Consider the following 13,796-nt stretch of genomic DNA (forward strand, 5'->3'; position numbering starts at 1 on the left):
TCCCAAGTGCCAGGAACTTCTTAGGCACTGAACAAATGGCAGGTGATGAACGGAGTCCTTGGCTCTCTATGAAGTGTTATTCTTCTTAGCCATGACCTTGGAAACTTAAGTTTATGGAACTGAATGTGCAACTATAGACTGTGGTAAAGTAGATGAATTCTGATGCAAGGACCATGTAATCTCTTTGTATCACTCCTAGCTGGGAACAGAACACAATTACTTAGGGAAGATGGGGAACCTGATAAGCCACCTAATGCACCTACTTGGCTCTCCCCTTTAGTAGAAAGGCTCTTGTCATTGCTGTAACCTGTCCTCGCATCCTTGGGGTGCCAATTTTGACTACTCCTAGGCTACACTTGCTGGGTCTCAGTGTAAAGCCAGATGGGCAGCATATATTCACAGGTGAAAGCTGTTCTTACTTAGTGGGTGTGAATAGTAGTTTTTTAATATTGGGTTTCTTGGTATGAACTAAACCTCTAATTTCTAAAAGCCTAATCATTAAAAAAATGTACTACAGTTACAGTAAAGCTTTCCTAGAAGGCAAGGGCTAGAGTACTCACAAATGCTGAATTCTATCCCTTTGGTATTTATTTTCACTTCTTGAAGGTGGGAGGGTATTAGTGTGTTTAAAGGGAAGGAAGCACTTGGGAAATGCTTCTGGGATAGGAGGTGAGCAGAGTTGGGGGCGTTTGTTTTGTGAAGGTGGAGGGAGTTAAGAGCTGAGTAGGGATAAGAATGCAGCATTGGCTCCCCCTCCCCATTCTTTTCAATTCCTCTGTCTCTTTAACTTTTCTGATGGTATAATTCCTTTTCTGGCAGCTGCGACTCTTTTTTTTTTTTTAAGATTTTGTTTATTTATTTGACAGAGATTACAAGTAGGCAGAGAGGCAGGCAGAGAAAGAGGAGGGAGCAGGCTTCCCGTTGAGCCGAGAGCTGGATGCAGATGCAGGGTTTGATATCAGGGCTCTGAGATCATGACCCAAGCTGAAGGTGGAGACTTTTTTTTTTTTTTTTTTTAAAGATTTTATTTATTTATTTGACAGAGAGAGATCACAAGTAGGCAGAGAGGCAGGCAGAGAGAGAGGAGGAAGCAGGCTCCCTGCTGAGCAGAGAGCCCAATGTGGGACTCGATCCCAGGACCCTGAGATCATGACCTGAGCCGAAGGCAGCGGCTTAACCCACTGAGCCACCCAGGCGCCCGTGAAGGTGGAGACTTTAACCCACTAAACCAACCAGGCGCCCCTGGCAGCTGTGACTCTTAACCAGCCCCTCCCATCTGCCATTCTCTTGTCCTTTTGGGTGTTTAGATTCAGAGGAATTGTAGCAAGCTGGGCGTGAGAGAAGTGTGTGTGTATGTGTGATCTATGTGTGTATGATTCGCTCCTTTCCCAAGTACTGTTTCTATCCGGCTGACATGGCTGACATGGCGGGGTTGTGGTTTGGGCTGAGGTGAGACTTAGAGACCAGGGATTGGGAGCAGGGGAGCAGGGACGCTTGGGGGAAGTGTCCTATGCTGGAAGGTGAGAAGGCCTCTTTTGAAAAAGATTTTATGTATTTGACAGCACAACCAGGGGGAGAAGCAGGGAGAGGGAGAGGGGGAAGCAGACACTCCTCTGAGCAAGGAGCCCAATGTGGGGTTCATCCCAGGACCCTGAGATCATGATCTGAGCCGAGAGCAGATGCTTAACCCACTGGGCCACCCTGAAAGAAGACTTTCTGAAGACTTACTTAAACATAAGTAAAGATAAACACTGCTGAGACGACTCCTGTATCCCGTTTGGAAATACAATTATGGATAGGAATAAGGAAGCACCTTAGGAAGATATCTTGATAACTACAGTCGGTTACTCTAGTTCTTACTCAACCTCATTAGAAGTATAAACCCTTCTAAATCTGTTTTCATTTTGCCTGTTTCCCTGGCTTCCGGTTGCACATGACAGACCCTTGGTAAAATGCTTTGAAACTAGGTTGTTAGGTGAGCCGAGCCAAAGGCAGCCGCTTAATGACTGAGCCACCCAGGCACCCTGACAATGCCATTTAAAAAACTTTATTTTTGACATGATGCACTAAAAAATGACAACAACAAGAACAAAACAAAACAACCCAGCACCGTAATTTTTATTTTGAGGCAATTGTAAGTTCACGTGAAGTTTTTAAGAATACATAGATCTCTTATACCCTTTTCACATTTTTCCCAGTGGTAACATCTTGCAAAACTATAATACGTACCATAATCAGTATATTAACATTGAAATATTTAAGATAAAGAAACTTTCCATCATCAAGAATCCCTTATATTATCCTATGCTAAGGAAATCTGTGTGATTTTAAAAGGTTAAAGCTTTTGCAGGTGCCTGGGTGGCTCAGTTGGTTAAATGACTGCTTTTGGATCAGGTCGTTAACCCAGAGTCCTGGGATTGAGTCCCACGTTGGGCTTCCAGCTCCGTGGGGAGTCTGCTTATCCCTGTAACCTTCTCCCTTTTCATGCTTTCTCTTACTTTCTCTCTCAAATAAATAAACAAAATCTTAAAAAAAAGGATAGTATTTTAAAAAGTATTAAAAAAAAGCTTTTGCAACTTTATTACTGGTTAAATAAATTTGGCCATTATAATGTCCAAGCAGTTGGGGGGAAAAAATCAAGTAAGTGCTTGTTTTTATAGTAGTTTTCATTAAAAATATTCATATGATAATGTCTACAAGCATCATCACTTTGATTATTGTAGATGTAGTATTGTGATAAATTGTTTAATGGGGGAAGGCTTTTCATTATTGAATATGATGTTAGCAATGGGTTTGTCGTATATGGTCTTTACTGTCTGCTCTCTTCATTGAGAGTTTTTGTTTTAAACATGTTGAATTGGGACGCCTGGGTGGCTCAGTTGGTTAAGCAGCTGCCTTCGGCTCAGGTCATGATCCCAGCGTCCTGGGATCGAATCCCACATCGGGCTCCTTGCTCCGCAGGGAGCCTGCTTCTCCCTCTGACTCTGCCTTCCACTCTGTCTGCCTGTGCTCGATCTCGCTTGCTTTCTCTCTGACAAATAAATAAATAAAATCTTTAAAAAAAAAATAAAGATGTTGAATTTTGTTAAATGCTTTTTCAGCATCTATCAAGATGATCATTATTTTTATCCTTCAGTTTGTTAATTTGGTTTATCACATTGATTTGTGGATGTTAAACTATAGTTGGATGCCTGGAATAAATCCCACTTGATTGTGGCGTCTGGCCTTTTTTTTTTTTTTATTTTTTTTAAAGATTTTATTTATTTATTTGACAGAGAGAAATCACAAGTAGGTAGAGAGGCAGGCAGAGAGAGAGAGAGGAGGAAGCAGGCTCCCTGCAGAGCAGAGAGCCCGATGCGGGACTCGATCCCAGGACCCTGAGATCATGACCTGAGCCGAAGGCAGCGGCTTAACCACTGAGCCACCCAGGCGCCCTGGCGTCTGGCCTTTTAATGTATTGTTGAATTGGGTTTGTTAATATTTTGTTTGAGATTTTTGCATGTGTGTTCATCATGAATATTGGCTTGTAATTTTCTTTTTTGGTGGTATCTGTCTGGTTTTAGTATCAGGGTGGTGCTGACTTTGTAAAATGATTTTGGAAGTATTCTGTCCTTTCAGTTTTTTTAGGATAATTTGAGAAGGATGGGTACTAACTCTTTAAATGTTTGTAGAATTCATCTCTGAAGCCATCTGTCCCTGGACATTTGTTTTTTGGGAGTTTTAAAATTACGGTTTAATTTCATTACTTGTAATCAGTCTATTCACATTTTTAAAAAATATTTTTATATAATTATTTGACAGAGAAAGAGAGATCACAAGTAGATAGAGAGGCAGGCAGAGAGAGAGGGGAAGCTGGCTCCCCGCTGAGGAGAGACCCTGAAATTATGACCTGAGCTGAAGGCAGAGGCTTAACCCACTGAGTCACCCAGGCTGTTTATTCATTTTCTATTTCTTCATGATTCAGTCTTGGAAGGTTGTGTGTTTCTAGGAATTTATCCATTTCTTCTAGGTTTTCCAGTTTGTTCAAAGTATTCTCTTTGATCCTTTGTATTTCAGTGGTGTCAATTTTAAGTCTTCTTTCATTTCTGAATTTATTTGGATCCTCTCTGTTTTTGAAGAGTTAGTCTAGCTAAAAGTTTGATTTTATTTTTTCAAATAGCCAGCTTTTAGTATTGTTGATCTTTTGTTTTCTTTTTGCTAATTATTTTTGCTCTGGTTTTTATTAGGTTCTACTAAATTTGGGCTTTGTTTGTTCTTTTTCTATCTAGTTCCTTTAGGTTTAAAGTTAGACCATTCATTTGTGATTTTTCTGGTTTCTGGAGATAGGCCTGTATTGCTGTGAAATTCCCTTTTAGAACTTCTTTGCTGCCTCCTATAGATTTTGGAAAGTTGTGTTTCCATTTTCATGTGTTTCAGATATTTTCTGATTTCCTTGTTTGACCCATTAGTTATTTAGTCTGCGTGTGTCTGTGTTTTTTTCCAGTTTTCTTCTTGTGATTGATTTCTAGTTTCATACTGTTGTGGTCAGAAAAAATTCTTGATATGATTTTAGTCTTGAATTTTGGAGACTTGTTTTTTGGGCCAACATGTGATCTGCCCTGGAGAATGTTTCATATACACTTGAGGAGAATGTATATTTTGCATTTGGACGAAAATGTTCTATATATATCTATTTAGTCCATCTGGCCTAATGTGTTGTTTAAGGCCAGTGTTTCCTTTCTAATTTTTCTCTCTGGATGATATATTCATTAGTGTAAGTGGGATATTAAAGTCTCCTACTGTTATGATATTATTGTAAATTTTTCCCTTTATGTCTGTTAATATTTGCTTTATATGTTTAGGGACTCCTATGTTGGGTGCATAAATACTTATGAATGTTATATCCTCCTGTTGGATTGACCCTTTCATCATTATGTAATATTCCTCTTTGTCTTTTGTTACAGTCTTTGTGTTAAGTTCTTTTGTCTGATACATATATTGTTACTCCAGCTTTCTTTTCATTTCCATTTGCGTGGAATAGCTTTTTCTATTTTTTCACTTTCATTCTGTGTGTCTTTAGAACCAAAGTGAGTTTCTTGTAGGTCACATATAGATAGGTCCACTTGTTGTTTTATTTTTTTTTTAACCCAGTCACCCTGTCTTGATTGGTGCATTTAATCCATTTACATTTAAAGTAATTATTGATACCTATGTACTAATTGCTATTTTTGTTGTTTTTTTGGTTATTTTTGACGTTCTTCTCTGTGCCTTTCTTTTTCTCTTGAGCTCTTCGCTTGCGGTGTGATGGTTTCCTTTAGTGTTAAATTTGGTTTCCTTTCTCTTTATTTTTTTGTGTGTATGTGTTGTAGGTTTTTGGTTTGTTGTTACTCTGATGTTCATGTTTGAGATATGTTTGTTTTAACCTGATAGTGCTTACATTTGAGGGCATTCTATAAGTTTGTTCCTTTTTATTGCTAAGTAATATTCTATTATATGGATGAACTAGTTTAACAATCATCTGCTGAAGGGCATCTGTATTGTTTCCATTTTTGGTCATTACCAGTAAAGCTGCCACTAGTCACTTATGTACAAATTTTTGTGTGAAAATATTTTCATTTTTCTGAGATAAATGTCCAGGAGTGCAATTCTGGGCCATATTGCCACTTCATGTTTGGTTTTGTAAGAAGCTGCCATTGTGGCTGCATCATTTTACATCCTTACTAGCAACAAATGAGAGATTCAGTTTTCCCACATCCTTGCCAGCCTTTGGTGTTAACACTCTTTTTTATTTTAGGTATTTTGATAGATTTGTAACAGTATCTCATTGTGATTTTAATTTTCATTTCCTAATGGCTAATCGTGTTGAACATATTTTCATGTGCATATTTGCCATCTGTGTATCTCTTCTGTGAAATGTCTCTTTGTGTCTTTGTACATGTTTTATTTTTATTTATTAAGATTTAGACACGGCAAGAGAGGGAACGCAAGCAGGGGGAGTGGTAGAGGGAGACCAGGCTACCCACTAAGCAGGGAGCCCGATGCGGGGCTGTATCCCAAGTCCCTGGGATCATGACCTGAGCTGAAGGCAGATCCCCAGTGACTGAGCCACCCAGGCGCCCCTCTTTGTATATGTTTTAATTGTGTTTTTTCAGTGTTGAATTTTGAGAGTTCTTCATGTATTCTGGGTACTAGTCCTTTGTTGGATATGTGGTTGGCAAATATTTTCTCACTGTTTTTAGCTTATCTTTTCATCCTTTTCCAGAGTCTTTCATAGAGCATAAGTTTTTTTATTTTGACTGAAACCCACCTTACCCATTTTTCCTTTTATGGATTGGACTTCTGGCATCTAATAACTCCTTACCTAATTCTATATCCTAAAGATTTTCCATTTTTAAAATTTTCTATTTTTTAAAGTTTTATAGTTTTATATTTCATAAATGCAAATAATACTAAAAATATAAATTTTATATATAGTGTTTAAGATTTGAGTTGAGGTTCTTTTTTTTCAAGTTTTTATTTAAATTCCAGCTAATATACAGTGTGATACTAGTTTCAGATGTAGAATTTATCGTTTCTCGGCCTTTTGGCTAAGATCAAGTGTAGAATTTAGTGATTGATCACTTACATACAACACCTAGTGCTCATCACAGCAAGTGCACCCCTTAACTTATCCCCCTCACCCACCTGAGGTTCTTTTCTTTTTTTTTTCCTCCTGCTGTCTAATTGCTTCAGCACCATGTTGGAAAGATAATCTTTTCCTCTATTGAACTGCTTTTCACATTTATCAGTAATCTGTTGGGCATATTTATGGGGTCTTTTACTGGGTTTTCTCTGTGTTCTAGTGATAAATGCATCTATTCCTCCATTAGTACCACAGAGTTGATTACTAGAGCTATGTATTAGATCTTAAAATTGGATAAACAGATTCCTCCAACTTTATTCCTCTTTTTCAAAATTGTGCTAGCTATTCTAGTTCCTTTATTTTTCCATATGAATTTTGCAATAATGTCTATGTCTACAAAAAAACCTATGATTTTGATAGGAATTCGATTAAATTTGTATATCAGTGTGGGGAGAATGGATATATTTACTCTTGGGTCTTCTGATATATGAACTCCATATGTTTTAGCTTTTATTTTGATCTTCTTTAATGTATTTGATCAGTAGTTTGTACTTTTAAGCATATAAGTCCTGTACATATTTTGTTAGATTTATGCTAATTTGTTTTTGAGTGATTGCAGATGGTATAGTAATTTTAATTGTGTTCATGTGTTCATTGCTAATATATAGAAATACACTTGGTTTTTATATGTTTATCTTGCATCTGTGACTTTCCTGAGCTCACCTATTCTAAAAATTTTTTTCTTGTACATTCCTTTGGATTTTCTCTATAGATAATCATGTCATCTGCAAACACATACAGTTTTATTTCCAATGTATGTGTCTTTTATTTCTTTTTTTTTGGTCTTACTGCACTGGCTAGAACTTCCAGGATTGTGCAGAATAAGAGTGATGAGAGAAAAAAAAAAGTGATTAGGTAGATATCCTTGCCTTGTTCCTCATCTTAAGGAGAAGGCATTTAGTCTTTCACCATTAAATATAATGTTAGCTGTGGATTTTTTATAGATTTGCTTTATAAATTTGAGATAGTCTCCCTCTATTCCTATTTTTCTGATAGTTTGTATCATGACTGGGTTTAGACATTTGTCATATGCTTTTTTTGTTTGTTTGTTTTTTGCATTGATTATGCATTGATATCAGTGATTATGTGATTTTTCTTCTTTAGCTTTTTATTGTGGCAGATTACACTGATTACTTTTCAAATATTGAACTAGCTTTGCTTCCTTGGAAGAAACCCCAGTTGGTCATGACATATAATTCTTTGTATGTATTGCTGAATTCTGTTTGCTAATATTTTAAGGATGTTTATACCTGTATTCATAAGGCATATAGGTCTGTAGTCTTGGAAGATTCTGTCCCACATAACAAGCCTGGCCAGGTCCTAACTTGAATGCCCTTCATGGCAAGGTAGGGGTACCAATCACTAAAGCTGAAACTGGGGACAGATTTCATACCACCTTTTCTAATTGGAGACTCATTATAGGGAAAACTACCCATAGGGTACAGTTGACATAATGAGCCTGGAGGGCCCCCCCCCCCAAGTAATTGAGATTAGTTTTGGAGTGATTGCCACTATTGGCCTGCTTGTTTGTTACCCAGAGCTTGCTCACGGTGTTTTTAAAAATACCTGCAGGTCTAAGATGCAAATAACAGTGTTTTAGGGAAGAGGCAAGTTAATACTGACTTCCACAAAAAAATCACAGGCCCATGGGTGCACATGGTGTCCTTGGAAAGAAATTGCTTTACAGTTTATGACTGGGACCCACGTGGCTCACAGGGCACAAGGCGTCAAGACTTCCAGTATAATCTTCGGCCATCTGGTAGGCATGATAGTTTTCACTTGAATACACATCATTGCATTTGGAACTTATTTTTGGAGGGACTGCCTAAGGGCAGTCAGTCCGGTCTGCCTTGTCTGTGCCACTAGCTGAGAGATGTTTGTCCTTTGGGGTAGCTATGGGAAGTTGGGGAGGCACAGTGGTGAAGAAGACACCTGGAAATGTGGGCAGGTGTTTTACGTGGGAGCCATAGAGGCTGGGATATGTTTCTGATAGACTGTTCTAGTAACAGTGATCCTATTGTGGTCACAGCCATCTTTCAGGAGTTGGGGGATTCAGGTATCAGTAAATTGGAGGTGCTTAGAATCGTTGGGGGGGAAATTCAACAGGGTGTTTTGCTTCATGAGGACTTCAGCAGGGGCAGGTAGTTTTTAAGACAGGAGACCTCTAATGAGTGACCCCTCCCCCTCACATCTCCTGTGGTAGAATTTGTTCTCTATGGACATGTCCTAGATATTAAGTTTGTTTCCCTCCCTCCACCCAGACAAAAAACTGTGTTTCTCATTCTAGTGCTATAACTTTACCTTTTTTCTGATCAACTCCTATTCCTTGAAGGGATTTTTTTTTTTTTTTTAAGATTTTAAGCCCCCACCCCCAACATGGGGCTCAAACTTATGACCCCAGGATCAAGAGTTGCACACTCCACCAACTGAGCCAGCTGGGCTCCACCCCCTTCTGAAGCGAATTTTTGTAAAACTCACAGGGACCTGTTATGTCCCCCACTTTGGCCTGCAGTGTGTTTGCATGATAATTATGGTTGCAATCTAGGACCTGGTCCATTCAACAAGAGAATCCAGAATTCAAATCCCCCAAGCCCCTTTTGGCTCCTTGTCACATGGAGGGTGTAGCAATTCGGCTGGTGGGGGGCTTCTGTAGAGGAAAGAGAGAAGCATTATAAGTAATGGCCAGGGTGGAATCCCACGATTTCACATTGGTCTGTATAAACCACTCTCCCCTGCCCAGTCCTGTTTGTTCAGTTCATTACTGGGAAATGGCTGCAAGAGGAAGGTCCTTTTCTGGGGGCAGCCACGTTCGGAGCAGACCGCTGCTCCACCTCCTGGAGGTTGTGCAGGTAGATGGAGAAATCTTTTAGAGTTGTTTTTTGGGAGGTTTTTTTCACTGTGTCATGATGCCAGATGGCTGTGGATGGTGGAGGAGGGGAAAGTCTATGGACTACCTTGACTTTTAGCCCATTGTTCCTTGGCATTGGTGATAAATGTTGAACCATGGTCAGCCTGCAAATAGGGTGGAATACCAAACACATGGCGCGGACTCATTTCAAAGGTCACAGTGGCATGACTGGAGTCAGGTGATTTGGAATATTAACACCCAAACCTGGGAAAAACTGCCATTGGGAGAGTGGCATCCCGAGAGGAAGTCAGAGGTTGAATATTGTACATCTGCTGGGAGTGGGTCAGGGCAGCGGTGTGTGCCATGTGGCCTCCCTCACTGTGGGACCAACGCTTCAGCTTCTGGCAGGAGTCCCAAGTCTGGCGGAGGCCCTGCCTTGGACGTAGAGTTCTTCTTGTTGTGCCCATGCCTGAGGACAGACCAAGACGGCATCCGTGGTAGGTCTGGGCGGTGTGGGCTCCAGCAGTGGCTGGTCATCAGAGAACAGGCCCTTGTGTGGGCATCTAGGGGAGTTGCCCCGGTGGTTCAGCCAGCAGCTGAGAGTTGTCACAGTTCACAGCCCAGTGGATGGTTTTACAAGAGGCAGATCAAACCACTAGGCCCTTGGTGACAGCTCAAATGTCAGTAAAAACGCAAGCTCCATCTGTGGGAACATTAGCCAGGGCTGTGGGAACGGACTTGAGTTCTGCCCACTGAGCAGAGGGACTGTGTGCGTTTTTAGGCAGGGGAGCTTGTTGCAGTGGCATTTCTCTACCTGTAGCTCTTCCCGATTGGGGAGAATCCCCTCAGGTACCGCATATAGGAAAGTATAAGCAAATGTAACATACCATTCATACGGAAGAATGACAGTACTTTGAATTGGCCTGAAGGGCCCCGATCCATTGGGTCATGTTAGTCTCTTTCCCATTATGAATCCTGTCCAAACTCCGTGGGCTGAATCTGAGTACTTCCTTCCAGCACAGGACCAGGTACCTGGGTGCCTGTGTCCACCAAACCATGAAAGTTTGAGCCCCTCCCCTCCCGGAAGTTCCCCAGCACTCTTGGGTGCATAAGACCTTTGGTCTCTCTTAGGGACAGGGAGACCCCAGCCTACCCATAATCCTCCTCCTCCTTAAAACAGATGTCACGGTAGAGGGCGAGGGGAGGGGATGGAAATACATAGCGGGAGAGCAGCTCTGTGCCAATCAGAAAGGCCCACTTTTAGTTCCAAGTGGCCTGGTGGCTATTCGTGGCTCAACTTAGTGACTGAGTCTCTAGATCCTCATTGCTGACCTCATTTGTTTCGGCTCTGGGGACTCCTTTGGTGTTCAACAGCTACAGCCATGTCGCCTCTCATCAAAGAGGTGGGCAGCATCGCTGGGGGGAGTGACTGACTGACTGCTAGCCAAAGCACCACTGGACAGCTCCTTTCAATCCTGCCATTTGCTGCTCACCCCCTAGAAGTTAATTATCCCTTTCTCCTCCATACCCGCCACTTGGACAAGAGCATTTGCTACCAGATCTCAGGGGATCTTCTTACAGCCCCTAAGCCCACGAGACTTTTGCCTGGTCCAAATAGCTATGTCTGTGGTAGCACCCATTCTTGTCAGCAACAGCTGCCAAGCACTGTGAAGAACTTGAGATTTTACCCTATTTGAAAGCTGACAGTCAGCCCGTCACAGTTTGCCAGACACCGGCAGAAGACAAGGCACTCTGGGTCAGAAACAAAGGATTGTCTCTATACAACATGGCCAGCAGCAGTATTTGCATGTTTTTGTCTGTGCTTCTTGCCTCACAGATCCCATGGGGACAGTGAGAAGGTCTCAGAAGGATGCTGTCCACAGTGGGTTTGAGTCAGGCTGGAGAGCCCTGAGTTCGGGTAGTCCTAATCTCTTATAAAGTGCTATGAACAAATCTGCCCAACCTTAGCCCGGAGGGAGACACAACTTTTATTATACTGGACAGCCTTCCCCTCTGGAGGGAGAGGGAGAGGATATCTCTGTGTTTCTAGGCTGTTTGCTAGACACACTCCCGTGCACAGAAAGTTCAGAACCAAAGCAGCCAGTTCCTCATAAGAGATGCAGATGTGTGAGAGATCCGTGAAGACTCACCTCTCAGCACACAAGGATTAACATTCTTACCAATGATTGTGAATCAAGAAAACTAGAATTTATATTCCATACATCTTGTTCAAGAAGGAAATCATGTGAAGTATTCATTCCAAAGAGTTTAGTGTCTCACCCCTTTGGAAAACTCAACTGTCCAGGATGAGTCAGTTCTCTGGGTCTTCCTTGCCTTGAGCAGAGAACACAAATTGTGATTTTGTGTATTTGCCCCAACTTGAGGGTCACAAAGGCACATCTGTGGAATTATAGTTGTTAATTTTTCAGGGGGTAATATACTGAGAGTGAACAGCATGCAACAGTTTGTTGATTAGAATTGCTTATGACCCTTCCTCAGGAAAGGGTAGCTGCTAATGGCATTATGCAATGAAGTACAACACTTAGAAGCATTTGGTAGCTGTCAGATTTAGCTAATATTCTAATATTTACTTTGTATGTATTGTGCTATGTGAACATCTAAGGTGGAAAACTTTTTCTTAACCTATCTAAGAAAAGGTTGAGGTTAAAGACTTTAAAATCACTCATAAGTTAATAGATTAAAAACGACTTTCTCAAAAGTTTTATGTCCATGAAAGATGCATAAACTGAATTTTCCTTTTCTTTTTTTAAGATATTGTTTATTGACTTGACGGAGTGAGAGAGCATAATCGGGAGAATAGGAGGGGAGAGGGAGAAGCAGGTTCTCCACTGAGCAGGGAGCCTGATGCAGGACTCAATTCCAAGACCCTGGGATCACGACCTGAGCTGAAGGTGGACGCTTAACTGACTGAGCCACCCAGGTGCCCCCTGAATTTTCTAATAGTGATTTGATTTGAATTATACAACTGAACACCTAGAAAAAGGCAAAGGGGATTTCAAATGTTTATTTAATCCTCACATGGTCTCAGTTTATAAATGTATACTTAATTTCATATTTTAAAAATTATGCTTTTGGGGACGCCTGGGTGGCTCAGTTGGTTAAGCAGCTGCCTTCGGCTCAGGTCATGATCCCGGCGTCCTGGGATCGAGTCCCGCATCAGGCTCCTTGCTCCGCAGGGAGCCTGCTTCTCCCTCTGACTCTGTCTGCCACTCTGTCTGCCTATGCTCGCTCTTGCTCGCTCTCTCTCTGACAAATAAATAAATAAAATCTTAAAAAAAAAATTATGCTTTTGAAAAAATTTAAAGCAAATTCCTGTTCATTTTTCCCCATTTGTATTATAATGACCAGCTTTTACTATTTCATTGTCACTGAGATCTATTTTTATTTTTATTTTTTTTAAAGATTTTATTTATTTATTTGACAGAGAGAAATCACAAGTAGGCAGAGAGGCAGGCAGAGAGAGAGAGAGGAGGAAGCAGGCTCCCTGCTGAGCAGAGAGCCCGATGTGGGACTCGATCCTAGGACCCTGAGATCATGACCTGAGTCGAAGGCAGCGGCTTAACCCACTGAGCCACCCAGGCGCCCTATTTCTATTTTTTTAACTTAATTTTTTCTTAACATTTCATTTATTTGAGAGAGAGAGATAGAGCACAAGAGGGGGGCGGTCAGAGGGAGGAGCAGACTCCCCCACTGAGCAGGGAGCCTGATGTGGGACTCCATCCTGGGACACCGGGATCATGACCTGAGCCAAAAGCAGATGCTTAACAAACTAAGCCACCCAGGTGCCCCCGAGATCTGTTTTTAGAATAAAATTTTGTTCTGCCTCTAAGAGTTAAAAAAACATAAAAAATGCTTTTCAGGTAGGTCAGAGGAGATTAAATTAACATTTCACTTTTAGTCATAATCTTCAATGTGATGTGATTTAATTTACAAATTTCATAAATTTATTCTTAAGAACTTTAGTTATATAGAAATGTAAAGTTAGTAATTGGCCAAGGTTGAGTTCTCTTTAAAAGGTGGACATTTATCGTTGACCTACTTAGCAGGATGCCAGGTGCTCAGTATTTTTAAGAGAAATAAAAATAATGGTTTTTATCTTTTTCTTCCCTGGTCTTAACTTTTTTTTTGTAAAATGACCTATTTAGATGATATTTAGCAATACATATGATTATTTACTCCACAATCAGTAAGGTGCAATTTTGGAATCATTTGCATTTCAGTGACTGTCATTTTAGTAGAATTCCTTCTTTATTCTACTTTTATACC

At 40.7% G+C, this 13,796-nt stretch overlaps 1 protein-coding gene across 9 annotated transcripts in view; it reads left to right on the forward strand.

Moving 5' to 3' along the window:
• Positions 1-13,796, forward strand: part of LOC309843905 (UPF0538 protein C2orf76 homolog) — a 57,145-nt gene that overhangs the window by 2,013 nt on the left and 41,336 nt on the right. The window contains exon 1 of one of the 9 annotated variants that reach the window (XM_082689850.1): positions 9,804-10,006. The exons of the other annotated variants lie outside the window; for them this stretch is intronic. The gene's annotated coding sequence lies outside the window, so the exon portion shown is untranslated. Of the gene's footprint in view, positions 1-9,803; positions 10,007-13,796 lie in introns of those variants that run through there. 9 annotated transcript variants of the gene reach the window in all.

This window comes from Mustela nivalis (genome assembly GCF_964662115.1).
Source record: "Mustela nivalis genome assembly, chromosome: 11".
NCBI lineage: Eukaryota > Metazoa > Chordata > Mammalia > Carnivora > Mustelidae > Mustela > Mustela nivalis.